Source organism: Rhinatrema bivittatum, chromosome 1, assembly GCF_901001135.1.
Source record: "Rhinatrema bivittatum chromosome 1, aRhiBiv1.1, whole genome shotgun sequence".
Lineage (NCBI taxonomy): Eukaryota > Metazoa > Chordata > Amphibia > Gymnophiona > Rhinatrematidae > Rhinatrema > Rhinatrema bivittatum.
In genome coordinates this window covers 536,765,477-536,793,248 of record NC_042615.1, presented here as the reverse complement: position 1 = coordinate 536,793,248, position 27,772 = coordinate 536,765,477, and the positions used below count along the sequence as shown (strand labels likewise).

Below are 27,772 nucleotides of genomic sequence, written 5' to 3'. Positions count from 1 at the left end.
CTTTTCCAAGTCTGTTACAGTGAACGTGCTGTCTGTTCTGAGAGACATAGAGGGGAGGTATATCATTCTAAAAGTTTTGATAGGTGCATCAAAACTTCACTGTAAATGTTTACGTGCCTAACACTGGACAGGGACAGTTCTTGGTGAAGTTATCCAATACCATGAAGCAGTACAAAGGGCTTGCTAACACCTGAGAATGATGTGTTTTCTGTTTGCTAGACCCCAATGAGATGGAGGAGGCCTAGGGCTCCTCCAACGTGGGGGAAGGCTTACTTGAGGAACTCCTGCTCAACTCAGCACCTGGGGAGCTAGAAGAGGCTCCATTCCAAGGCGAGGAATGACTATGGCTCTTCAAAGACTTACCCACTCCTCCATTTTACAAGTTCTAGACCTCAGAGTGTGGGAACACACAACCACAGAGGTAGCAACTTAAGAACATAAGACTTTCCATACTTTGAAGCAGCTGATGGTGAGCTTCTTTGTGCCAGACATTTTCTCTGTGCTGTTTAGCGGGGCTGCCAAGATAGCGAGGCAATGGGAAAAAGGGAACTGAATTCAGACAGCAATCAATGAGGGCCCTGACTTTTACAGTTTTGGGAACATAAGAACATGCCATACTGGGTCAGACCAAGGGTCCATCAAGCCCAGCATCCTGTTTCCAACAGTGGCCAATCCAGGCTATAAGTACCTGGCAATTACCCAAAAACAAAGTCTATTCCATGTTACCGTTGCTAGTAATAGTAGTGGCTATTTTCTAAGTCAACTTAATTAATAGCAGGTAATGGACTTCTCCTCCAAGAACTTATCCAAACCTTTTTTAAACCCAGCTAGATTAACTGCACTAACCACATCCTCTGGCAACAAATTCCAGAGTTTAATTGTGCATTGAGTGAAAAAGAACTTTCTCCGATTAGTTTTAAATGTGCGACATGCTAACTTCATGGAGTGCCCCCTAGTCTGTTATCTGAAAGAGTAAATAACCGATTCGCATTTACTTGTTCTAGACCTCTCATGATTTTAAACACCTCTATCATATCCCCCCTCAGCCGTCTCTTCTCCAAGCTGAAAAGTCCTAACCTCTTTAGTCTTTCCTCATAGGGGACCTGTTGCATCCCCTTTATCATTTTGGTTGCCCTTCTCTGTACCTTCTTCATCACAACTATATCTTTTTTGAGATGCGGCAACCAGAATTGTACACAATATTCAAGATGCGGTCTCACCATGGAGCGAAACAGAGGCATTATGACATTTTCCGTTTTATTCACCATTCCCTTTCTAATAATTCCCAACATTCTGTTTGTTTTTTTGACTGCTGCAGCACACTGAGCCGACGATTTCAATGTGTTATCCACTATGACGTGTAGATCTCTTTCTTGGGTGGTAGCTCCTAATATTGAATCTATCATTGTGTAACTATAGCATGGTTTATTTTTCCCTATATGCATCACCTTGCACTTATCCACATTAAATTTCATCTGCCATTTGGATGCCCAATTTTCCAGCCTCACAATGTCCTCCTGCAATTATCACAATTTGCTTGTGATTTAACTACTCTGAATAATTTTGTATCATCTGAAAATTTGATTACCTCACTCGTCGTATTCCTCTCCAGATCATTTATAATTATATTGAAAAGCACAGGTCCCAGTACAGATCCCTGAGGCACTCCACTGCTCACTCCCTTCCACTGAGAAAATTGTCCATTTAATCCTACTCTGTTTCCTGTCTTTTAGCCAGTTTGCAATCCACGAAAGGACATCGCCACCTATCCCATGACTTTTTACTTTTCCTAGAAGCCTCTCATGAGGAACTTTGTCGAACGCCTTCTGAAAATCCAAGTATACTACATCTACCGGTTCACCTTTATCCACATGTTTATTAACTCCGTCAAAAAAGTGAAGCAGATTTGTGAGGCAAGACTAGCTTTGGGTGAAGCCATGCTGACTTTGTTCCATTAAACCATGTCTTTCTATATGTACATGCTACAGTGGCATGTCCTGGCATGATCATTACGATCTAGATGGGATTTTACTGGTTATGTCATGTTCAGTTTCAGGCTAGGGCTTTTTCCATTATTGCCCCCTGTACTCTGAAATTCTCTTTCAGTGGATGTTAGATTAGAAAATCATTATTTGACCTTTTGTAAAAACTTAAAAGCATAGCTGTTTTTGCAGGTATAAGTGAATCTTTAGGGGGAAGTGACAGAAGGGCGAGTTTGACTGTAGAGGGCAGGATAATGGCAAGCTGGTACGATGACTGTGACATAATATTTTTATGTGGTTTGTATATTGTTAGTATGCTTAACATTCATAATTCATAAAAACAGTTGGGTGATCTTGTTTTTTTTTAACCAGGAAGGCGGGTAATGAATTTGGGGCTGTGCATTTATTGCTTTTATTCATTTCAGCAGTACACTCTTACCTCATAAATGGTTAGTAGGCATGCCAATATGGATGGTGTGTGTGTGTATGTAATCAGTGCTTACATACGTGCACACTATCCGTTTTGACGTGTCTACCATCCATTCCTGAGATACGTGCATACTACCGAAACGAATGGAACAACAAATGTACATCACTAATAAACATGTTAAAATAAATACATAGATACATCTTCAGACTCCCTTCCTCCGTTTCATGGGGGCTGTTCCTGTATATCTCTCTGACCTCCTTATGCACTCGGATCTGCCTTTCCTTATCCCTGTTGGTGGGAGAGATTTCTTCTCCTCATTCTCTAAATTTTGGAACATCTTCCCTCCCTTTACCTCTTTCCTCCCCTGAGTCCCTTTTCAAATTTCCTCCTCCACTATCTAAATCAAAATCTTTTCATGTTTTGAGAGTTAAGCTGTATATTAACTTAATTGTGCCTTCTCTTTCTTTTCACCCTCTCTTTATCATTTAGTTTTGTTTTGCTGCATTTGCCTCAGTGACCAGCAAATGCTTTATTGTATTGATATATAACATAATATTGTATCATGCAATCTTTCAGTGTATGCTGATGCTAGTACTATATCACATCAGTTGGTACCCAAGATGATACATTTCCAGTGGAAAGGAAGCCTGTAACTGTGTAGTCTTCTGCTTTTGGCAGTGACTGTACTGGCTTTAGCTTGGTATTTATCATCTGTGAAACCTTCAGCTTTGCCTTGGCATTGTATATGCTAGCAGAGTCTATTACCCTGCCACAGCACCATTTTGCTGGCATTGTTCCTTAATTCAAAACAGCTTATTTGTTAATGGAAATTAAGCCCTGCAGAACCAATTCATTCTAACCACCTATGCAAGTTGGCTGCTGTGAGTGTGGCCTGGAGGGACCTCTGACTGCTCATTCCTGGTGTGGACCTGTATAATTTATTCCAAAATCTGTGTGAGAATTCTGTGCTATGCCATGTAGCCTATTAAGAGAATCCAAGACCTCTGGTTGGGCACTTGCTGTGATAATCGTCCAAGGCTAGTACAACTGGAAGAAGCACTGTTACCCTTGAAGTGACAAGCTGAGGACACCAGACACCCCTGTATACTGTCATCCCTTAGCCAAGAAATACATGAAGATATGTTGGAACTTCTCATGCCAACAGAGATGAGTAACATCACCATACTATTACAATATCACAAACCAAACAATGGATGGTTACAAGAAGATGACAAGACTGATGTAACAGTGTTTTAAAACAGGTACCTTATTTTCCAGAGTTTGATGTTCATGAAAATATTTGCTCTCTGCTGACCTAGAGTAAAGATCTCCATGCACTGTGCGAGCTTTTGCATGTGAAAAACAAAAAGGCCACTTTTGTGCCACATTCAACACACTTTATTTACCAAAACGAATCAATAGTAAAGATATTTTGGATTTTGTGCTTCTTCCTTGTAAAGACTGCTGTTGCTGTATTGAGAAACAGTAGTAAACATTTAACCATATGAATCTTTTTTAATGGCTTTATTCAGTGACAGGAAGTGTTCTGCTCTTAGAGGAATATTGCTACTATCTGTTAACATTTGTTGTGGGTCTCTTGAGAGAGACAATTTTGGGATATAAAAAAAAGTAGCCGTAGTTGACCTGAAGACTTGTTACTTCACTCAGGGCGATTTAATATGCTCTGTTCCTTCAGATAGCTTGCTTTGGATTTGAGCAAAGTGGTCTTTCCTTGAATAAATAACTGCTGTAGACTGTGGCACTCGGGACAATTGTTTCAGGTGCTGACATCCAAGAGTAGAAAGTTCTGACCTAATGGTGTCCATCCCCCATTGCAAGGGGGATGGACATCATTTGATATTTTGCCTTTTCCTAAAATAGTCACAAGGCAGATTATATTAAAGCCAAAGTACATTCAGGGTGTGTTATGCATATATACAGAGAGTAAAGTAGATATTTTGGGTTCAAATAGCTGTATATAGATAAAATAGAACAAGGATATATTTAGGATGTTGGGTAGCAATAAAAGAAATAGAAAGTAAAAGATTAATAACGTGTACAAAGAGTACAATGCAGAGATGGATAAGTTGAGCCACTGATGCGGGGATAGTAAGAACCAGTTGAGGGCAAAGTTCTGGGCGCCATTAAAAAGAAGTTCAGGAAATGAAGTAATAGAAGTAGGAGTTGCTGCCTTAGAATTTAGTGGAAGGCCTGGCTGAATAGTCAAGCTTTGATCTTTTTCCGGAAGATGCAGTAATAAGTTTCAAGGTGGAGGGATGTCGGCATAGGCCATATTTTTGGGGCGAAGCAGCTGAATGCATATAGTCTCATGCATGCAAGTTTAGCAGAAGGGATGATAAAAGAACCTATTGTAAGAACTGAAGCTCCCTTGTGGGAGTGTAAGAGAACAAAAGTTGGGAGATAGACTCTGGAGTTGTTTAATTTAGAGACAAAGCAGAGAGTTTTAAAAAAAATTGTTATCCTACTTTTGACTGGGAATCAATGCATCTGATTCAGGATTGGTTTTATGTGGTCAATGACCTTGGCTCTTACCAGAAGTCAAACTGCTGTGCTCTGCAAGAGTCTGAAGCATTGGGGTTATATTGAGAGTTCCCACAAAATAGAAAGATACAATAGTCTCTGCAGTTAGTGACGAATGAGTGTTTCATTGTGGCAATTTACTTTGCAGCACGTGGTCTACAAACCATATACACTAGGCCAGTTCTAGGGTGAATGGTGCCCCAGGAGAAAATCATTATTAGCACCCATCTTTCTCCCCCCAGCCTCCTGACATTCTCTTTCTTCCCTCCATCCTTTCTCTTCCCACTTCTTCCAGGCATTCTCTCCCCTTCCCTTCAAATATCTGAATCCCTGCACTCCCCCTTCTTTCCCCACAATCCAAATACTATTCTCCTCTACCTAGTCTCCAAGTCCCACTCTTCTCTTCCATTCTCCTAAATAAAACGAATATTTCAAAACAGCTGATGAATAGAACATCCAATAATTAAAATCTCAGAAAAATGTTATAAATTTCCAAAGACACCAATAAGCTATTTCAAAACAGCAGACACATCAAATAACACCCAATAATTAAACTAATGATTAAAAGATTATCCTGTTCTCCATACCTGGGATTTTTTTTTTAAATTTCCAGTCACCCTGAGAGAGATTGTCATGGATTGGAGATAGAGAGGGGCCAAATAAACTTTTTCCTCTCTCTGTTGCACTGCGGATGGGAGAGAGCACCAGGGGGTACTTTCCAGCGCGGGATGAGAGATGTGTGCCCTTGCGGTGAAATGTCCTTACCCTGAGCCTCGACTGGACCTGCATGCTTCCTTGAGACCACCAACGCAATGGTGGTCTCTGAATGGTCCTCCGAACGTTCCAAGCCCTTTCGGACTGCCGCCAGGGAGCGGCGGGAAACAGCAGGCCGGACAGAGGACAAGGCAGACGAAGACATCAGGTGTGACCAAACAGACGAAGACATCGGTCGTGGCAAGGCAGACGAAGACTCAGGACGTGGCAAGGTACAGACAGGCAAGGCAGGACAGGGCCAGGCATGGCAAGACAAGACTAAAACCAATAGTTAAAAGTCCAGAACCTCCACGCAGGCAATGTCCATTCTGGCACCCTACTCAGCCCAGCCGGACTGGTCGTGGACCACACTGCAGGACAGGACCTGTCCAGGGAAGGACACATCAGGCAAGAACATCAAGGTTACGGACATCAAGGTAGACTGACGAGGGAAGAGATGACTCCTCGGCGCCATCTGATGAAAAGGCCCACCAGCGCTCTCCACACCCCAGCCGGGATGGTCGCAGACCACTGGGCCACTACGTGCTCTACCAGACCAGTCGGGCTGGTCACGGGCCACGAGGGATGGGTCAGGCGGAGCTGAAGACATCTGGAACAGGCAGACATTTGGACATCAGGAATGGATGGACATCTGGACATCAGGAACGGATAGATAACAGGACATCAGGAACATCAAGGAAATGCAGAGACCGGAACATGGAATGACTATGAAGACACGGGATCCCACAGTGCCTAGGAGGAGAAGCAGATGTGGAGTCCTAAGGAGGACTTACTCCTTCCGAAGGCAAAGCTGAAATGAAGATTGAAGCTTTTTATACTGGAGAAGAGGCGGATCCAATGATGACATCAGTGAAGCACCACTCCCTCGCTCTACCTTTAAATACTGAAGAGAGAGCTGGCCTCGCCCCCTAGGAGGAAGCAGGAAGCAGTACAAGACCCTAGACAGTGGCCCTGCTGCGCGGGAGACTGCAGAGCTGAAGAGGTAGGCCTCAAGCCAGGCCTAGGGCTGTCAGCTGCTCCCAAGCCGCAGAGAGAGCACCGGAGGTGTTTCAGGACGCAGACAAGACCGGGGATGATGGCCCTCTTCCACGGAGGGCCCACGGTAAGGTTAGCGACCTCTGGGTCGCATGAGGGCGTTGAAGGCGGCTCCATGCCGCAAAGGAAGGCAAGGGCGGCCTCCGGGGCCGCAAGGGAAGCCGGGGATGAAGGCCCTCTTCCCCGGGGGGACCGGAGGTAAGGTTGGTGGCCTCCAGGCCACATGAGAATCAGTAGCGTGGCCCCAGCTACAACACCACGAGTCTTTGTTTGCAAGTCTCCAGATTTTTTCCCCATTTTTATATTTCCTTCAACTCAGCCCAACAATTGTAGCAACAGTTCTTTGTTCTTGAGACTACAAAACCCAGCTTCCTCTAGAATCTGACTTATGTGGCCCTTAAATCTGGCACTAGGTGTTGCTGCTGAATGATGGCTGAGAGTTCTTCTCTGTCCCTTTTCCCCCAGATAGTCTGAATGCTGCCTCCACAGTATCCCCTGCCCCAGCAAGATTGGGGAGCAGAAGTATGGCCCAGCACTTACCACTGAGTCAACCATAGAGCAATCCTTTATTTAATTGTGGCCAAAGCAGGTGAAGCAGCACTCCCTGACACTGTTTTCCAAATCATTTACTTCCTCCGAAGCAAGACATCTGCACAACGAGCGCCTGGGAGTGCTAGTTTACTTGCTGTGGCCACAGTGTGGGATTCATGATTCCATTCAGTAATACTCATAATTATAGGGGGGCGTTTATGGTGAGCAAAATAAATCTCCTTGTCCCACAGAGAAAATATTCTAAGTTGATTGTGATGAGTTGTGACATTTGTGCAGATTTTTTGTCAGGATTTTGAAGCCCACAATTTCATTTGTAGTAGTCTAGAACTTGTGTTCTTGCAAAGTGTGATCATTTTCATACATGTTACTATAACATTGTAAAACTATGAGGTTGTTTTTTTTTAAGGTTGTTATTTGTATTTTACACATGATCAGAGAATCTATAATTAAGCAGTGGTGAGGCTCTTTCGTTTTGTGATCAGGCAGCTGTGAAATAGAAACTTGAGGGAAATCAGACTTTCTCTCTTCCTAGAAATTCAGATGTGGTAGTATTCTGATTTGGTGATCTCCTTTTGTAGTGGTCAATTTACCAGGCTTATACTCTACATCCTAATTAAAGTGCAGTAGAACTGCACATGAAAACATAAGAACCTAAGAAATTGCCATACTGGGTCAGACCAAGGGTCCATCAAGCCCAGTATCCTGTTTCTAACAGTGGCTAATCTAGGCTGCAAGTACCCAAACACTAAGTAGATCTCACTTGACTGATGCCAGTAATATCAGAGGCCATTCCCTATGTCAACTTGATTAATAGCAGTTAATGGACTTATCCTCCAAGAACTTATCCAAACCTTTTTAAAACCCAGTTATTCTAACTGAAGTAACCACATCCTCTGGCAACAAATTCTAGAGCTTAATTGTGCGTTGAGTGAGTAATAGCCTCATTCACATGCATTTACATGTGATGAGCACTAACTCATTCACTCCAGGTCGGACGCGCATTAAATATGCGCTAATCCCCTTATTGCTTTAGAGGGTGGATTATCGCCTATTTAACCCACGACCGACAGCGGGTTAAATAGTGCACTCGGCTGAGCACACTGTATCGCATCGGCCCCTTAGTCTCTTGTATAATTTTTATCCTGTTGGACTCTATACCCTCCTGGACATAAAGTGCCACACCCCCACCAAGTTGATACTCCCTATCATAGCGATATATAGCACTGTCCCATTGATTATCCTCCTTCCACCAGGTCTCTGAGATGCCAATTATGTCAATCTCATCATTTACTGCTATACACTCTAACTCTCCCATCTTATTTCTTGGTCTTCTGGCATTGGCATACAGACATTTCAAAGTGCACTTTTTATTTGTATTAATAACCTGCTTTTCAGTTGATAGGGATAATTTGGAATTCTTTAGCTTCGGTGATTCTTTACTTTTAGGCACAGGGAACACGTTTGCTTTTATTGGAACCTCTCTGTTGGGATGCCCTAACTCTCATATTTCATTAGTTTCCTTCAAAGATACCTCCCTCCGAACCATGCACTGCTGAATGACTGTCGGCTTTCCCTCTTGTTCTAGTTTAAAAGCTGCTCTGTCTTCTTTTTAAAAGTTAGCAGTAATGTTGAAGATCTCAAAGAACCAGATCTACACACACACCCCTTTTAAAATAAAATATCCCACACTTTCAACAATTCAAGGCGGGATACGTTGTGATACAGTCATAAAAACAAAAGCAATATGAACATAGGCAAACTTAAACAGATGGAACATAATAGGCCTGCATGTGTACCGGCTGTTCTTCCTAACTAGTTCATTCAGACATTAGTTGAGGAATATACTAAGCCTCAGACACACAAGCTTTAACTCCTTTCTTAAGATGTGCATGAACTTTCAGGTACAGTGCTCCAATAAATGGGGCCAGCTACTGAGAAGGCGCAATCTCTGGTTTCAGAGAAGGCTATACTGGGGTGAACAGATCAGGGCGCGGTATTATTGCCTAGCAGTTTATGAATGAGCATAACAGACTTTCCATTTAATTCTCCAGTCTATTGGGAGCCAATGCAAAGAGCAAAGCACAGGAATAACGTGCTCCCTCAGACTGGTGTTTGTCAAAATTCTGGCAGCAGAGGTTTGCACTCTTTTCTCTGACTTTGTAACGATCATTGCAGTCTCCTCAGTTGGTTGACTTACAGCCTAATATTAATGGATGTATGTAATTTTTTTCTAGATTATTGCTATAATCTTTCCATTACCAATAAATATCTTGTTTGCAGAAAATATGTCTGTGTTTCTGAGGCTGCATGCTTGGCTTTGATAGGCAAGTGGCTATGGGCATGCATGCATGTATCTGTTCATGTTCACTAGTATGTGCAGCGATGGGGAGACTCTTGTTCTGTCTAATGTACCTACAAGAGAGGATGGAAAAAGAAGGAAGCATTCTTGGGGTCCCACGAGGTGTTCCAGAACAGACTCTCCGAATTGGAACTTCTAACATTTTTTGTCTTCCTTTTAAACACATGGGAGGCCAAACTAAAACAGTGTGCACTTTGCCATCAACAGGAAAGAAAAATAATCTTTGGCTGAAAAAAATATCAGTCATAATTTAAAAATGTCACAAGCAGGATGTGATTGAGGAATATAATCAATTTCTTCAAATCTTCCTAGCGTGAATGGAATCAGTTTTATGTATTGCTATATATCAATTTTAGTGGCATTAAATAGTGGGATAATCAATGTTATGATTTCTTTTGTTTGCTTGTTCCTATGTCTTTAATTTCACACGTAAAAGAAAATTTCAGAATGTTAACAAATGTATATTTATGACTGCCTATATCAATCTGTTCTTGGGCATAGCACAGTATACTGACTCTGCTTTCATCATATTATTCGGCCTGATATTACAGATTGATTTGGGTGCCTATATTTTATGTGTTCTTTCTTACATTTCCAAAGCTATTTGTCAGTAGGCCTAATAATTGTCAACATTTGATAAAAATGTTTGGCTGGTTTGGACACTTATAGATGTACAATTATGTGTGATGAAGGAGTCTAGAGGAACCAGAATCCAAACCTTGTTGTTCATCTGTAATTACTAAATAAATGCTCCAGATCTTTTGCCTATATTTATGTAATGTTACTGGCTAGAAAATTGAGTTTAGTCTTCAGTGATGGGTTTAGGCAGATGTGCCAGAGATAAGGTAATGCACATGGCACAGTTTCAAGGCCCTGAAAGAAGACTGAAAGTGTTGTATAGTGCCTTAGTTGTTTATTATTCATTGTATCTGATATGAGTGTAGAGCAGATATCTGATACCTTCACCATCTGTGTGATATGAGATACCCTCCAGTGGCACATGGGGAGCATGAGTGATGCTATTTTAACATTCAGCTAGATAGCAGAGAGAAAGAAAACCACTTCCAGAGGTCCTGGAGCAAACTGTTTTCTCAGCTGTATTGTGGCAGTTTAGTGCATATCCATATTTTCACTAAGTAAATAGCAAGTGTATTATAAACTGAATCCTTCATAAAGTGTTAGCAGGGAAATGATGCCCTATTGTCTGGTGTTTTTTGACATTTATCTGCGATAAACAGGAAAGTTGTCAAGCAGTTTGTGTTGTATGTTGTTAATTTTATGTTTTGATTGTAAGCTCTGTGGGGATAGGGAAATCCTATAGCACCTGATTTACACTTTGAAGTGCCGAAAAGCGGAATATAAAAATCTAAATAAAATAAATATGCTGTATTGGGATCCTCTTAGTATGATTGCTCCATTATAAGTGGAATTTAAGAAGTGTTATGTAACTAATTATAGTTGCATCTTGCACAGAATAAAGCTTTGTGTGTGCATAGAGGCAGCATTTCAAAATAGGTCAGCAAAAAGTTGGCCCTGTTGAATAGTCTGCAGTGTGCACACGGTGTTGCTGCAGCATGCAATAATAGATATGAATTTATAATAGAAAGAAACTATTCGGGAGGGGGGGGGAGGGGAGCTAAGTTATCTTCATATTATTTCCAATAACAGGGTTTCTAAAACTGGTCCTGGAGTACCGCTTTGCCAGTCTGGTTTTCAAACCATCCACAGTGAATATACACGAGAGAGGTTTACATGCACTTCCTCCGTTGCATGCCGATCCCTCATTTGCATATTATTTGAGGATAGCCTGAAAATCGGATTGCCCAGCGCGTACTTCAGGACCTGCTTCAGAAACACTGAACTATGGGATGTGCTCTTTCTCCTTGCCATTTCCTGTGATGTAGGAAGCATGTGCAGAGACAGATTAAGGGTACTTTGGGTCTTGGTCAGTACTCTGGTCTTGGGAGCTACTCCTTACTACATTTACCCTTAGTCCAGCCCTGTATGGGTCCCCCCTCTAGGCTTGGAGCATGGACCCCCAGCCTAGTCTGTCTCTGAGCATGCTGCTCTGAGGGAGTTTCTACCAGGAATGAGAGGCAGATTCTGAGCTCAGCAACAGGACCGCGGTGTAAACTTAATATAAACAATGCATTGAGAATATTGTTTTCCTCCACGGGCATATGCTGTGCTGTATGTTTGTGGCTGTTACACAGTGTTCAGGTTTTCGTACCAGATGTTCTGAAAAGTGAGAAGACGGACTTGCAGTTGTAGTATCCTTTAAATGTTAAAACAAGGCTGCTGAAATTTTGCTCAGATTTAGGAAGCACCTGGATGAACCCAGCCTTGTGTGGGCCACTGGAGAGAGTGTCTGAGTTTTATAAGAGATAGAGAAGACCTTACCCATAAGTTTATTTTATTTTTGTATTCCACTTTTCACACTTTTTTTTTCAGCACTTCAAAGTGGATTACATTCAGGTACTGTATGAATTTCACTATCCCCAGAGGGCTTACAATCTAATTTTGTAGATTAGATTGTAAGCCCTCTGGGGAATGGAGGGTAAAGTAACTTGCCCAAGGTCACAAGGAGAGACAGTGGGACTTGAACCCTGGACTCCTGGTTCATAGCCTGTTGCTCTAACCACTAGGCTCCTCCTCCTCTCCTCTCTGTTCTTCTTCCTGTCACTCAGTCCCTCTCCTCTCCTTTATGCATCCTCTTCCTCTTTCCCAGTCTTACACCCCCACTACCTCTTCTCTATTCCATTGCCCTATAATCTCCTATCTTTCCCACCTTTCCTTCGCCTCCTTGTGCCCCTTTCATTTATTTCCCACTTATCGTACGAGTTACTTACTCCCACTCATTCTTCTTCCTCTGAAAAATATAGCAAATAGCAGACCTGTGTCAATAGCGTAACGGAGAGAAGGCATGTTTTAGCTTCTTCTGCTCTCTGCTGCTCTGGATTCTCTGCTCATTGTAAATGACCACTAACCTCACTCTCCGGACACATCAGCAGCCCTTCCACTGGACAGATGCCTCTGAAACTTGGCACAAGTGGTATGACATCAGCAAAACACTCTGAGGTCCATCTTCAGTCCCTGACTAGTTTGCAAAGCTAGTCGGATAAACTTTACTGCTTCTTCCCTTTCACTGGATGCAGTAGATAGTGGTGACAGCATAGACTGTGGAGAAAGCATTGAAGAAAAACAAGGCTTGGCTTGTGAAAGAGTTGCCTGCATAAGTGAGATGTGCATGGGCCAGGCCCCTGGTGTGTGCATAGGATGCTCTAATGTATCATTAATACCAGGTGGCCCCATAATTGGGGGTCAGGTTGTTGTAGAAAGTCAACAGGTGGGTGTCCAAAAGGCAGACCCCATGCAAGGCATCCCTGTGCCCAGGAAGGGTTCTCTGGAGGAGCTTTGGATGATGATGGCCCAGATGGAAGAAATTCTTTCGGTTTTGTTGCACTATTGTGCAGGCTCACTGTGGATGAATTCTCGGGATCTGAGAAACACAAAACAAGATCTAAAAGTAAAAGTGTTTGAGGGTTGCTTCTTTTTAAGCAACTAATGAATTAAAAACAATGTTTCCTTTCAAAATAAGACTGAGACATTGGAGAATTTGTATAAGAGTCTGCACTCCCTTAATTTTCCGTGAGTATAATTTACTTTGTCATAAGATATGATTAGGAAACATCTTTTGGAAATTCTTATTCTATAAGAACATAAGTTGCTATACTGGGTCAGACTGAGGATCCATCAAGCCCAGCATCCTATTTTCAACAGTGGCTAATCCAGGTTACAAGTACTAGGCAAGTACCCAAACAGTAAATAAATCCCATGCTACTAATGCCAGAAATATCAGTGGCTATTCCCTAAGTCAGCTTGATTAATAGCAATTTATGGCCTTCTCCTCCAGGAACTTATCCAAACCTTTTTTAAACCCAGCTAAACTAACTGCCTTAACCACATCCTCTGGCAATGAGTTCCAGAGCTTAATTGTGTGTTAAATGAAAAATAATTTTCTCCAATTTTAAATGTGCTACTTGCTAACTTAATGGAGTGCCCCCTGGACCTTGAGTTATCTGAAAAAGTAAATAACTGATTCACAGTTTTTTTTCATTAAGATTTTTATTGAATATATATATATATATCAACAAATGTGTAAAACTCACATAGTGAGAACCTTAATAGCTATACAGTAATGACTCACTCAACCCTACTCCCCAAGTCAAAAACAGCAAGTGACAAGGATAATGAGAGAAGCAGTCAAGCACAACAATGCAGAAAAATTATTGAAAAGGGAATAAAGGAAAACAAATCAAGATGAGACAAAATGTACCAAAAAGTGACACTCTCTTCGAATCATATTAAAAAGAATAAACCTTTTTAAGCCCATGTTCTTTTTTTTTACCCACACCTCAAAAGGAGCTCATACCTTCTCAAATGTACTCAGTCTTTCTGCATATGACCATCAATTTACTCAAATAATGCTCTTTGGATAATCTATTCAGGATCCTTTCTATCTATGGCATCTCCTTTAATTTCAAATTAAATATCAACTCACATTGAGCAGCTAAGCAAAACTGTTGCAAAAGTTGTTGCAGATCAATAGGTAGCTAAGAATCATTAAGGCCCAATAGGACAATTTTAGGTGAATGGACTACTACCTTTCCCGAGACAAGATGAAAACTGCCTCCCCAAAACAAACAACCTGTGAACCTTTCCATTACACATGAAAAAAAGTCCCCTTCCCATCATATTCCCTCCAACACTTATCAGAAACTTGTGGAAATATCTTATGTAACTTAACTGGGGTTAGATACCAGCGTGTAAGAACTTTATAACCATTTTCTATGATGAAGGTTGGGATATTAAACACTTACTGACAGCCAAAACTGAGGAATCCCAAGCTGTCTCAGGTATAACCTTTCCTAGGTCTTCCTCCCAAGCTTTAATGTGTGTTGGTGTTATGAACTCCCCTGCCCGCGGGTTCTCCCGCGAGCAGGCACTCACCACTCACTGCTGTTTCCAGCCGCCGTCTGGCCTCTCCTGTGCGGCTGGAGCCGCAGACTGTCTCTGCCCACGCGGCCCGGAGACCGCCCTGGATGTCCTCCTTCTTCGCGGCACGGTGCCGCTTCCGGCTTCTGCCATCTGCGGGGCCGGAACCGCCCCCAACGCCACTGCCATCTTCACGGCACTAGGCCGCAAGCCTCAGTCCCATCCGGTGGCTGGAGCCACCTCCGGGGCCTCCTGCAGCGGCTGGAGCCGCTGCTGACATCGGGGCCTGTTCCTTATGCCCAGCCTGCATCTGTACGCACAGACGCTGTGCAGGCCGCTGTCCACGGTCCTGCACAGCCCTGCTTCCTGTTCCTTAGGCGCCGGCGCGCGCCTCTTTGCTAGATTTAAAGGGCCAAACACAGGAAGTGTGCTGGCCCCACCTTTAATTGGACTTCCTGCTTTAGCCCTGTAAAGGGCTGCTCCGTCAGTCTGTTGGTTGCCTTGCATCTGAGTGACATCCCTCTGGAGGCTCCTGCCTGCCAGAGCCTTGTAAGGTCTTCTGTTCTTCATGGAGCTCCTCGTCTCGTCTGCCTTCATACCACATCTTCGTGTCTTGGTGTCTTGCCTGAGGTCCCGGTCCATGTCCTGATGTCTCGTCATGATCTTCCACGTCCTGATGTGCCTGCCTGTCCGGATGTTCTTTCCTGCGTCTTCGTCTGGTGCTCCTGAGCCTTCTGTTCCTGTAGAGCTGTGGTTCTCGGATGATGTGTGCCCGAGAAGGGAGCGGTCTGCAGGTGGGATTGGTCCCTGTGTTCCTGAGCCTCTGTTCCCACCAGTCATAGATGGAGCTTCGGATGACATCGGTTCCGTCATTGGAGTTCCTCCTCGCCTGGATCTTCCCTGCGCTTGTCCCGCTCTCCTCGTGGTCTGTGACCAGCCTCCAAGGGCTGTGTAGGGCGTGCAGTGGGACAGGGTGGTCTGCGACTCAGTCCCGCGGGTGGGCTGAGTAGGGCACCCTGAGAGACAGTGCAAATGTTCTTCCTCCCAGCTGTTAAGTTCCAAGTGTCTTCGTCCGTGATGCCGTTGCATCAACCCAAGTGTCTTCGTCCGTGATGCTGTTGCATCAACCCAAGCATCTTCGTCTGCGATGCCGTCGCATCGACCATAGTCCTGTCTACGTGTCAAGGCCCATCTGCCCTCAACCTCAGGCCTGGCCTGCTGCTCCATGCTGTTCCTAGCAGCAGGTCTGAAAGGGCTTGGAATGGTCGGAGGACCATTCAACTTCCAACATCCTTGGGTGTTGGCCATGGGAGCTTGCAGGGTCAGCCCGTCAGCCATGCTGAACCACGTCAAACCTCGGGTCGGTACTGGACGCATCTGGGGCCGGGCTGAGGCCCAAGGGCACACTAAAACATCCGCTACGTAACATTTGGTTTCTCCTGTAGATCCAAATTTAACAAGGAATATATTTTAGAGATTACTCGCTTACACTTATCCACTCACTCACATATATCCCCTCAAAAGAAGGATTTACCCCGCTGTAGATCAGTATAAATTCTTTTCTGTTATTAGAATGTTTTAATTGTAAATATGGAAAACAATCTCTCTAGAAGACCATATTCTCTTTAGAGATAAAAAAATAAAGTCTCTACTACCCCATACATGGTTTTTCCAAAAGAAACTGACATCCAGGATGATAAATCTGGAGAGAATTCCACATTGTGGAATAGGGCAGAACGATAGAAATACTCCCTTTGTCTAATTATTCTAGATTTCCATTGAAACCAGACTTGTAATGTGTTAGCGTATATGGGGACATTGCCAGAGGAGGCTGCCAGGTTCGCTTAGGTTTTCACACTTAGGCTTGCAGTGACATAGATTTCAGGAACATATGAACATGCCATACTGGGTCAGACCAAGGGTCCATCAAGCCCAGCATCCTGTTTCCAACAGTGGCCAATCCAGGCCATAAGAACCATGACAGACTATTGCTTTATCTGACTCACTCTCTGCCAATCTACAAGAGCCCATAACTGGGAACACATAATACCAACACATATTTGGTACACCCAAACTATCACTAGATCTCGGCTCATATAGCATGGCGCGTGCAACCGGAGATGGCTTGCGTTTCCAAATAAAATAATAAAGTCATTTTTGCCACACTTTTAATAGCTTATTCAAGATTGGGATAGGCATGGTCTGAAAAAGGTAGCATAACCGGGGTAGGATGTTAGTTTTAATCATGTCTATTCGTCCAAACCAGGAAGGATCATGAGCTTCCCATTTCACCAAGTCTTTCACAATCTGAACCATTAAAGGAATATAATTCAAATGAAATGGATTCTCATTGGCCTTACCAATATATATAGCCAAATATTTTTTTTTTAGGAAGCCCATTTATAGGGAAAATGTCCCTTAATTGCTCCTACTTAAGATTCAGAAAGTGAAATATCCAAGATTTCAGACTTCTCTGGAAAGTATTTTTAATATTTCAAATAACTGTGCTACAGAAAACATGGCAAATATTTTCATGGATGTTGATTCACACTGGCAAAGCAGCGAGAGAGGTGCTCAGTTGGGCACCAATCTGGATGCTCGGGTGCCAACATAGGTACTCAGCTGGGAGTGAATATGGACGCTCTGGCACCTAGCAAATATTGCTGCTCAGGTGCTGAGCTTGGCGCTTACTTGGTCGCGAATCTATACGATCGGGCGCCCAGAAAAGCGCCTAGGGAAGCACTTTTCTCAGCTGCTCTGATGCTGGCAACTTGGATGCCGAGATAGGCGCTCGGCTAGGTGGTTTTCAGGATGCTCGGACACAGACATAGCCCCCCCCCCCCCCCCCCCCCGAGTCAGTGCTGACATTTAACATTGCCTATGATTAGCTAATCGCTTCCTTTGCATGCTGTTAGCATGGATTTGCGCAGGAAAAACTGCAGGTCTGTAAGCACGTTCATACATGCTTTTTTTTCCTCCACACAAAACCCTTATTACATCCCTGTATAGGGCTTTGTGCGGGAAAACGCACACAAACCCGCGACAGCTTCAGACCACCTTATTACATCGGCCCTGATGTGTACTGTGTTGTTCGTACTTCTGATTGTGCATGTAAAACTGGCCCCCAAACCCTAGGCCACAACCAAAACCTCACCTCGGGTTAACTAGTTGACCCTCCTACAGTGGTATAAATAGTTTACTTATATGAGAGCCTTATAAAGAGTCTGTCTGTCTGTTTGACTCTCTCCCTCTCCTGCTCTCACCCAAAAAGTGGAAAAGCCTGTCTGGGCACTTCTCAGCCCTTTGAGGACAGGGAAATACCTGCACTGCCTGAATGTAATCCACTTTGAAGTGCCTGAAAAGCAAAATATAAATCTAAATAAATAAATATACCAGACAGATTAGCCTGATAGATTTATCTGGCTAAATTGTTCAGCTTGATAACAGCTGAATATGGACCTCCATAATGTTTGGGAGCAAGCATCTGGAACTGGTTGACCTCCTTGTATCCTGCACAAGCCCATGCAATGCGATAGGTTAAAATCAAGCCTGGGTTAACTTGCTGCATGTGACACAGAGCCAGATAACAAGCCTCCTTGTAACTATATTTGTAGAAGGAATTCCTTGACCTTTTATAATGTTTATATTACATCAAACTTATTTTAATATTCAGCTGTCATGCATCTGTTCTTAAAGCATAAGCATAAAAAAAAACTTAATTTATTTTTTTTGATAATTCAGTTCTTTTCCTCTCTTTCCTGAGAGAATATTGGCATCTGAAGTTGTTCGAGTTTCCTTTGATTAGTTGCTCCCACTATTCTGAATCTCAGTCTTGGAGTGGCTGACATGACCCTGATGCTTATGAAGCATGCGTATGGCCTGGACATCTGATGGGAGGCTTCCGGGGAAGAAACACTGAGCGCGAGCAGAATTAAAAGTGCATGTTTTAAATCTCCAAACAAGCATGACTGTGGGACCTATTTACCAAATAGAGTTAACACCAGTGCAGGCATTAATGTGGATGAAATGCCCGCATAGTTGCTTAACGCATGCTAATGTGAAAATGTCACCATTAGTGTACTCAAAATGTAAATAAGCTGTTAACATGCAAAGCTATGCAGATCTGATTGTATTTAACACATAACCATGCTAATGCCACCATTGATGTGAAACTAACTACACTAGGAGAGTGTTTAACTGTGCATTATGGCAGTTCTTTAATGCGCTGTTCATAAGGTATAAAGCCACTGGTGAATAGTATGTTAAATGCACATTTAGTGCATTTTAGTAAATAGGCCCCTTTTTAAAGAAATACTTATTAGGGCCAAAAAGAAGTGATGTAAAAATAAGAAGAAAAGAAGAAACAAAAGGATAGATTTTATATTTAGCTTGCACCTTTTCATTGGTAGCTCAAGGTGAGATTCATTCAACTACCGTAAGTATCTTCCCCATTTCCAGAGGGTTTAGTCTTAAATTTTGTATCTGAGGTAATGGAGGGTGAAGTGACGTGCCAAGGCCACAAGTCGCAGGAGCCTGATGCGGATGAAAAGCAAGTTCATGTGTTCAAGGAATCTAGCCAGCAGCTGTACTTTTATGGGGGCAGCTTTCAAAGGGATTTCCTTTGGAAATTTCCCTCTCACCTTGGAGGAATACTGGAGCCTGGGTGGGTCAATTAAACTATGTGCCAGGATTTTATTTTAGAAACATTGAAACCTGACGGCAGAAAGAGACCATATGGCCCATCCATCCAATTAATGTAGCATCACTTCCTTAGAGATCCCCTGTATTTATCCAATGCATTCTTTACCCTGCTTGCTTTCCACCTACGAAGTATGCAGGGTAAAATATCCCCATGGCACTGGCAGCTATGGGATTTTGAAAGGGAAATTGTGTGTGGAGTTTCCTTCTGAAAAATCAGCTTGATGTCCTGTGTGCGTGTGTGTGTGTGTGTGTGTGTGTATATATATATATATATATACACACACACACACACAATATATTTATTTATGTAAATATACATAACTATAGATTTTGTGCGAGGCATGCAAAGGAAGCAATTATCTATTCACAGGCTATGCAGGGAGCTGCGCTAGCAGGGAGAGCAGTTAATGCAAGTTTTTTTTAAAGTTGATTTTTTTTTTTTAGCGTCTGGGTCAGGGCAGGAATTGAGTGAAAGCATTTTTCTGGAGGTGCCTGGGCTTGTTGATTGCAATCTTAAGAACAGAAGAAATTGCCATACTGGGTCAAACCAAGGGTCCATCAAGCCCAGCATCTTGTTTCCAACAGTGGCCAATCCAGGCTACAAGTATCTGGCAGTACCCAAAAACTAATTATATCCCACACTACTGATGCTAGTAATAGCAGTGGCTAGCAGTCAACTTGATTAATAGCAGGTAATGAACTTCTCCTCCAAGAACTTATCCAAACCTTTTTTGAACCCAGCTACACTCACTGCACTAACCACATCCTCTGGCAACAAATTCCAGAGCTTTATTGTGCGTTGAGTGAAAACCAACTTTCTCCGATTAGTTTTAAATGTGCCACATGCTAACTTCATGGAGTGTCCCCTAGTCCCTCTATTATCCGAAAGAGTAAATAACTAATTCACATCTACCCGTTCTAGATCTCTCATGATTTTAAACACCTCTATCATATCCCCCCTCAGTCGTCTCTTCTCCAAGCTGAAAAGTCCTAACCTCTTTAGTCTTTCCTCATAGGGGAGCTGTGCCATTCCCCTTATCATTTTGGTTGCCCTTCTCTGTACCTTCTCCATTGCAACTATATTTTTTTTGAGATGCGGCGACCAGTATTGTACACAGTATTCAAGGTGCGGACTAACCATGGAGCAATACAGAGGCATTATGACATCCTTTTTTCATTCACAATTCCCTTCGTAATAATTCCTAACATTCTGTTTGCTTTTTTGACTGCCGCAGCACACCGAGCCGACGATTTCAAAGTAGTAACATGATATAGTTAGAAATTTCTGCAGCATTTTTCCATTAGCGACTATTTTAGACCTGTTTTTCCTGCGGCTTTCTGCATTGGGGCTTTTATGCGGGTACTGGCACATGTATTAGGTATTCTGCGGGGTTTTTTTTTGCACATATCCCATTTGCATGCCATCCCCTTATTACACCCCGTGGAGGCACCTGCTAAAAAAAAAGCAGCGATTTCAGCACAGGTCTTAGTACATCAGCCCCCATTGTTTGGGGTTCTCAGTGTAAAGTGGGAATCGGGTTTGCTAAGCAGACTGTTTGTTTGTTTCTATTCTATAGTTATGTGGGACTTAGTCTGCTTTTCTGCATGAGAAAGACAGACAAGACTGCTGAGGAATGCTCTCAGAAATGTCTCCAACATTTGGTAACGATTAGGCCATCCAGTGAGGAAAATTAGTTGTCACTGACCGTCTGGTCATTGGAGCTCCCTTCAACATTGCATCCCTCTCCTTTTTTACATCCTCAGCCTGTTTTGCTGCACAGGTCCTGCGTGCTGCCATCCTTATGCAAAGAAGCTTAACCACTTTTATCGTATAAACAGATGTTGGAAGCAGGGAATGGTGCTGTTGTATATTGGAATTTGTCCCTTGTTCGTTCCTGCTGCTCTTCACTCAAGGTTTTTATTACTGGTTGCACTGCTTCACCATCCTCCACAAGTCCATTTTTTTTTTAAATCTCCTCGTCAGTGCTGTCTTTTTATTTTAAAGCAGGACATTTAATCCTCCATCTTTGGCAATGGTCATTACATCCTCAGGTGGTGCTCCCCTCCCCCCTTGTATATTGTACAAGTTCTCTGTCTCGGCCAAAAGCCAAGAAAAGACTGTTCTCCTCTCATAGCTCAGCTCCTGCGCTTGCTGACGTGTGATCTCTTCTTGTTCACAAACTGGCGCAGATCGCTCCATAAGGACATGATAGAAAGGAACCAGTTTGGACATGGAAGAACCATTTTTTTTTTCACATCTCTTCTTGTCTTTGGAAACTCTCTTATTCTTCACTTTTTTAGAGGAGGCTGAAAGCCCTGAATTCAGAGTAAGACTGACTAGGGAGTAGTATAGTTTCCCCTCCAAAACCTTCTCTTCACTTGACCAGAGGGCTGTCTTACGCTCCGGGAAACCTCTGCAGAGCAGTAGAAATGTTTGAATAAGCATAATCCGTGCTTTATTCATGCCTGTGCATCTGATTTGTGTGGACTTACTTAATATGGATAGAGCCGTTATTGCGAGTCTGCGTGGGGGGGTAGGGGGTTTTAATGCAAGGTAACGAAGCCTTGCTTTCAATCTAGAATATAATACTGGAGGAAGGGAAATGTAGTGCATAGTTTGAAGAAACTTGTGTTCAAAACAGTAGCTAGTAAATCCAAGTAATAAATAAATAAAACCGCAGTGCATGGAAATATATGCCCAACTAGATGATGATCTGGAATTTCTGGTTTAATTTTCCTTTTCAGGAACAAGGACAGCAGTGTTATGATTTACCCCATTGTGCTTGCGCTATACCCAGTTACAATAATAACGTACATATTTTATGACCATTCCACACCCTTTATAATGGAAAATAACACCGATCTGATGACATTATATGATGCAGGAAAAATATGAAATTCACAGTTTGGGGCATGGGTTTCTGTGCTTACGATTTGAGATCTTAAGGTTTTGGGTGAGAGGAGTATATGTCTTGTAGATCTTGCTTCCCGTGGGTTTTTGTTCTTAAGTGCGCCTTTACATATTTGGTGCCCTAGGCAAACCTTTGAAAATACTGCCCCCTCTCCCGACTTATCCACTGACTGCAGCTCCAGCAGCGCTTTCCTCCTCCTGGCGGCAGTAGCAGCTTTGGAATTGGCTCTGACACTGCATCCCTCTTGGCCTAGGCGACCCACCTAGTTTGCCTAATGGAAGCACCGGCCCTGGCCTGCCCTGTGCACGGACACTTCTTCTCCCATTCCTGTCCCTAATACAGCTGCTGCTGCTGCTGGCTACCTGTGGCTGTTGCTGGATTTGAGCCATGTGGTGCTCGTACTCCTGCGCTTTTCGGTGCAGTGGGACAGCACAGGAGTTACGGGCACCATGAGATTCAAACTCTAAGCTGCATGGAGCCATAAGCAACAGCACTCGTACTGGGTTGGTCCCAGCGGCAGAAATGGTGCTAGAGAGTAGCTGTGCTGGCCATCTAGAGCTTGGAAGATAGAATGTGCAGGGAGGGGGCTGATTTTCTTCTTCTTATTTTTTTTTTTTTGTGGTGTTCTGTTCTATCACTAATGGCTCTTTTTTTTTTTTTTTTTTAATTACTTTTTAATGTTTGGACCTGTTTAATCAGTGTTTGTTGGTTAAAACTAGACAAACTGAAGCCGTATTCCTGTCCCAAAGGGAAGAATGAAGGGAAGGAGAATGTGTAATGAGGCTGATGATATATTCCACACATGGGAGCCCGCGCTGGGCTTATTAGTTGTATAAACTTACTCTGTTTTATTCAACGCTGTGTTACCCCTCTGGCCCTATTTTATGAAGTTTAAAGATAACATTTTTATACTCGTAGGTGGCCTGGCTGTCTGGTATGGGTTGTTTGGTTTTATTGACCACTGCTGGACTTCAGCAGAAACCAGCCCTTAGTTATTTAGTGGGCGATTTTGAATAACCCACCTTATTTGTAATGCACCTTGCGGTCAGTTTTCAAAGAGCAGCAGCAAGAAATTGCCGTGTCCTAAAAAGACTCGCATATTTTTGCTTCTGCTGTTTGTGCTGGGAGTCAGGAGAGGGTAAAATAGCAAATATGCCTTAGAAAATGTCACGTGCGTGTGTGTAACATTAGAAAATGTTACACACAGGCAGAGATGTAACAGAAGAGGAATTATTTTTCTCAGTATTGTTATACCTACAGGATTATTGGGGAGGCTCTGTGTCTGAGAAAGGAGGAGCAACAGGAGGGATGTTTGGAGGGAGCCATCATGGGAATTCTTCCTGATAGGAGAGGCATTGCACAGCTGAGCCAGTAGGTAGTGCTGTCTCTTATATGGTCTTACTGATAAGAGACGTAGAGCAGGAGAATTAACAATATAATAAATTGCTCTTTTACTCAGTTTGTGTGTGTGTGTATAAATAAAATGAGAAAACATACATAATAGTATTAATATACTAATGATTAATTATATAATATTTATTCAAATACCAATAATCAAAGACTTCCCTTACACCTAGGATAAAACACCTCTTTAAATTACATTATAACTGGAGTGCCCACCGTTAGGGTAGGGGAGAGGGAGAGTCACTTGTAGAGCAAATCGGATCTTGACATGAATATTCTGGAAATAACTATTATATCTTTAAAACCAAAAACATCTTCAGGTCAAATCATTTTGTTAATGTCATGCACGTGAACAAATGTGGTGGGGGGGGCGTGGAGACACAGTTCTAGCATGATAGCAGAAGTGGCCAGAAGTCTGTCTCTTGTGTAGAAAAGAACTTCTGCAGTCAGCAGTGCATGTCGCAGAGTGGCAAAATCTAGAGGCAGGCTTGCTAAGCAGATAACTGCTAATTGCCAGGAGAATGGGAATTAAAGCCGGAGATGTTACAGTTCATGTGAAACACTTGAGGTGCTCCTGTGTTGGATATCATGACGTCTTGGTTCAGTAAGTACATTGACAGATTATTTAACAAATTCAAAGATCTTTGGCTCTAGCCATGGATGCTTTAGCACAAAAGTGGGGTTCTGTATGCATTCTTTCCTTGTGCTAGAGCACTGCAGGGCACATCTTTTTACAGTCACCTTGGTAGCTCCTTTCTGGAGCAGGAAGCTTGGTTTCCAAAGGAGATGGAATTATCAGTAGAGAAGCCTCTAGAACTACCTCTGGATTTGGAAATGGGAAGAAGTGAGATGATCAAATTTGCAGATTACATAAAATTGTTAAAAGTTGTTAAAACGGCAGTGAGGGACTGCAGAAAGACCTTGCAAAACTGAGACTAGGCATCTAAATGGTAAATAATTTAAATGTATTTATTTATTTATTTGTTGAGTTTTATGTACCGTCATTTGATAAAGCCATCATAACGGTTTACAAAAGCTCAAAATGCAAGATTTTTAACAATTGAGCAAAAGGCATAACAGCAAGCATATTAAACAAAAAGAGAGACATTCAACTGCAAAGATATTAACTTGCATTTGCACTACGGATTGCACTAAGGGGTACACAAAGGGGAGGGCCCCTTTGTTGTGCCCCTTCGGCGTGCGACGCACGGCGCCTGGTGGCAAGGCGCCTTTCAACGGTCGGTGCTGCCCTTGATGACGCCTGGGGGGGGGGGGGGGCTTCCGATCGGGTCTCTCCCTCTCATTGCTGTTCCTTTTTCAGTTTAATGTGGAAAAGTACAAAGTGATGCCAACAGGGAATAAATAATACCAACTTCAGGTACACAGTATTGACTTCTGTATTAGGAGTCACCATCCAGAAAATGGACCTTGGAGACTTTGTGGACATTATACTGAAATCCTGGGCTCAGTGTGCAGCAGTTCTCAAGAAAGCAAATAAAATGTTAGAAATGATGTGGAAAGGAATATAGAATAAAATGGAAAATAGCATATTGCTTCTATTTCGATTCATAGCGCAATTGCACCCTAAGCATTGTGTGTGGCTCTAGTTACTCCATCACAAAAAAAAGACATAGCGGAACTAGAAAAGGTGCAGAGGAGGGTGCAAAATTAACATCTGTCATATGATGAGAGGCTGTGCAGGTTAGGGCTCTTCAGCTTGGAAAGGAGACTGCTTAGAGGGCACATGATAGTTTATCATGAGGGCACTTATTAACCCGTTCAAGTAATACCTAAACGAGAGGACACTCCATGAAACTAACAACCAGCAGATTTGCAACAAATCATAGAAAGTACTTTTTCACTCAGCGCACTATCAAGCTGTGGAATCTGTTGCCAAAGTTCATGGTCAAGGCAACTGGCATAGCGGGATTTAAGAGAGATTTGGACATCTTTTCTGAAGGAACATTCCATAAAAAATTATTGGTCAGGTGGTCTAAAGAAAGCTATTGCTATTCCTGGGAATGAGTAACAGGAAATAGATCGACTTCGTGCAATCTGCCGGGTACTTGCGACCTTGATTTGCCAATATTGGAGACAGGAATTTGGGCTCGCTGGACCTCAGTTTGACTCAGCATGACAGTTTTTATGTTCTTAAATACCTAATGTGCCTGATTGTAACTCGCCGTGATAATAGATTTGGAAAGGCAAATGCATCTAAAATCCAAATAGTAGCTGCAATGTGTGCTCTCAGAAGTCCAGTTAAGGATGAGGAGATTGACTTATGCAAGGATAATATCTATTTCTTTAAAACAACAAAATTAGCTAGATGTGATATAATCAACCTGATTTTATTGTGGAGTTTGAATTTTGGTTTTGAAAACCTTGAAGTACCTTTTTTGAATATTTAGATTCAATATCTTTATACATTTGTACCATTAAAACAGGTTTCCTGTTTGCAGGCAACCTACAAGCTTTGTCATTTCCTCCTTTCTACATTTTTTTTTATTCAGAAAAAAATTGTCCTGAGAAGAGTTCAGTTTCACTTCAAAGATAAACTTTGCTTTTCATTTAAATCAGAGAAATTGTTCTTCTACCTTGTATCTAAATCCAAAATCTGATTTGGAAAGGAAATTACATTCTTTGGATGTTAAGAGATACTTAACCTTTTTATTTACTATAACCTTCCTATTTTTATAAATCAGAATAGCTTTTTGTACTTTATGGGGCAAACAAAAAAGCAGCCTCGAGACTAGCAAATTCCAAATGGGAAACAAATTGTATTTTTGAGGCTTATGAAGGAGGGAAGTATCAAATTCTAGAATTTCTGAAGGCTTATTCCATCAGGGCATTAACAATCTCTCTGGCAGAGAGTGGATGCACGTCTGTTGGATATATGTAAGGCAGTCCCTTGAAACTGTTTCATACTTTTTCAGAGCATTGCTGGATAGACAAGTGGGCATCAGCAGATGCAGCCTTTGGATGTAGATTATGACACTGTGATTAACCTCCTTTTTAGGGGTACTGCAGTGATAATCCCACTGGTACAGTCTGGGATGAAACTCGGCAGCACAGGAAACTACTCTGGCTTCTATTAATTTCATAACAGACTGGCCCAGTCCACCCAATGTATATCAGATCTTGGAAGGATGCGGGTGCTTGGTTTATTTATTTAATACTTTATCAATTTGAGTTTCTGAGGTGGTTAATTTACTGCGTACAGGAAAAACAAAATATTATTCCAAAAGCACTTTCTTAGCGTTTGGGTAGGTCAATCCCAATGAATGGGTTATGCACCTCTGCCAGCAGATGGAGACAGAGCAAAAGCTGATGTCATGGCTATATAGTCCCACCCCAATATCAGCCTGCCAGTATTCTCTGTTTTCAGCAGATGGTGGCCATGCATTTTCCTTCAGGGGAGTGCTGTGAGTGTAGAGAAAAAGAAGAAAGAAGTTGGAAAGGAGATGTCTATATATCACCACTTGCCTCCTGAGGTTATACCGTGCAGTTCCTCTCTCAGTAGAGTGCCTCAGACTGGTAGCCTTGACTGGCGTGGACCTAAATTCTAATTAGAGGTTGCAGGCCGAGAGAGGCTTGGTGGTGAAGGCTGTAGCCTTCTCCCCCTGTAGCAGGACCCATTCCTGCTCTCAGCCAGGGAGGGCTGAGTTCAAATAAAAGTTTTTAACTTTTGAAAAAAAAAAAAGAGCAACAGACAGCAGGAGAAGGGTCTGTTTCCTCGGCATTCGGCTGTCCCACTCACGCCTCCGGGGAGTTCTTTGAGGTGAAAAAAAAGTGCAGGCACGGCGGGTTGAGCAGCTGTTTGGCTAGGCCCCACCTCCAGGCTTCTCCCATTTTGGCTCATGGTAGGCTGCGGGGTAAGTTTGAGCAGGTGGATGTCCATTCTCATTTGTGTGTGCAATTAGTGTTCTTCCTTCTGGACCCACATCTTGTGCACCCAGTTTAGGGGTCAGTTCTGGGCATCTAGTGGGACGAGCGGTCATATTAGGTGCATTTGTATGCACAGGAAAGCTAGGCGCAAGCCTTCTTTGGGCTGTGCGCTTATAGCATGGCGCCCACGGCAAAGAAACCT

General features: G+C 42.7%; 1 protein-coding gene across 2 annotated transcripts in view; it reads left to right on the top strand.

The window, feature by feature from the left end:
* KIAA1958 (KIAA1958 ortholog) overlaps positions 1–27,772 on the top strand; it is a 332,082-nt gene that overhangs the window by 38,408 nt on the left and 265,902 nt on the right. The window lies entirely within an intron of this gene.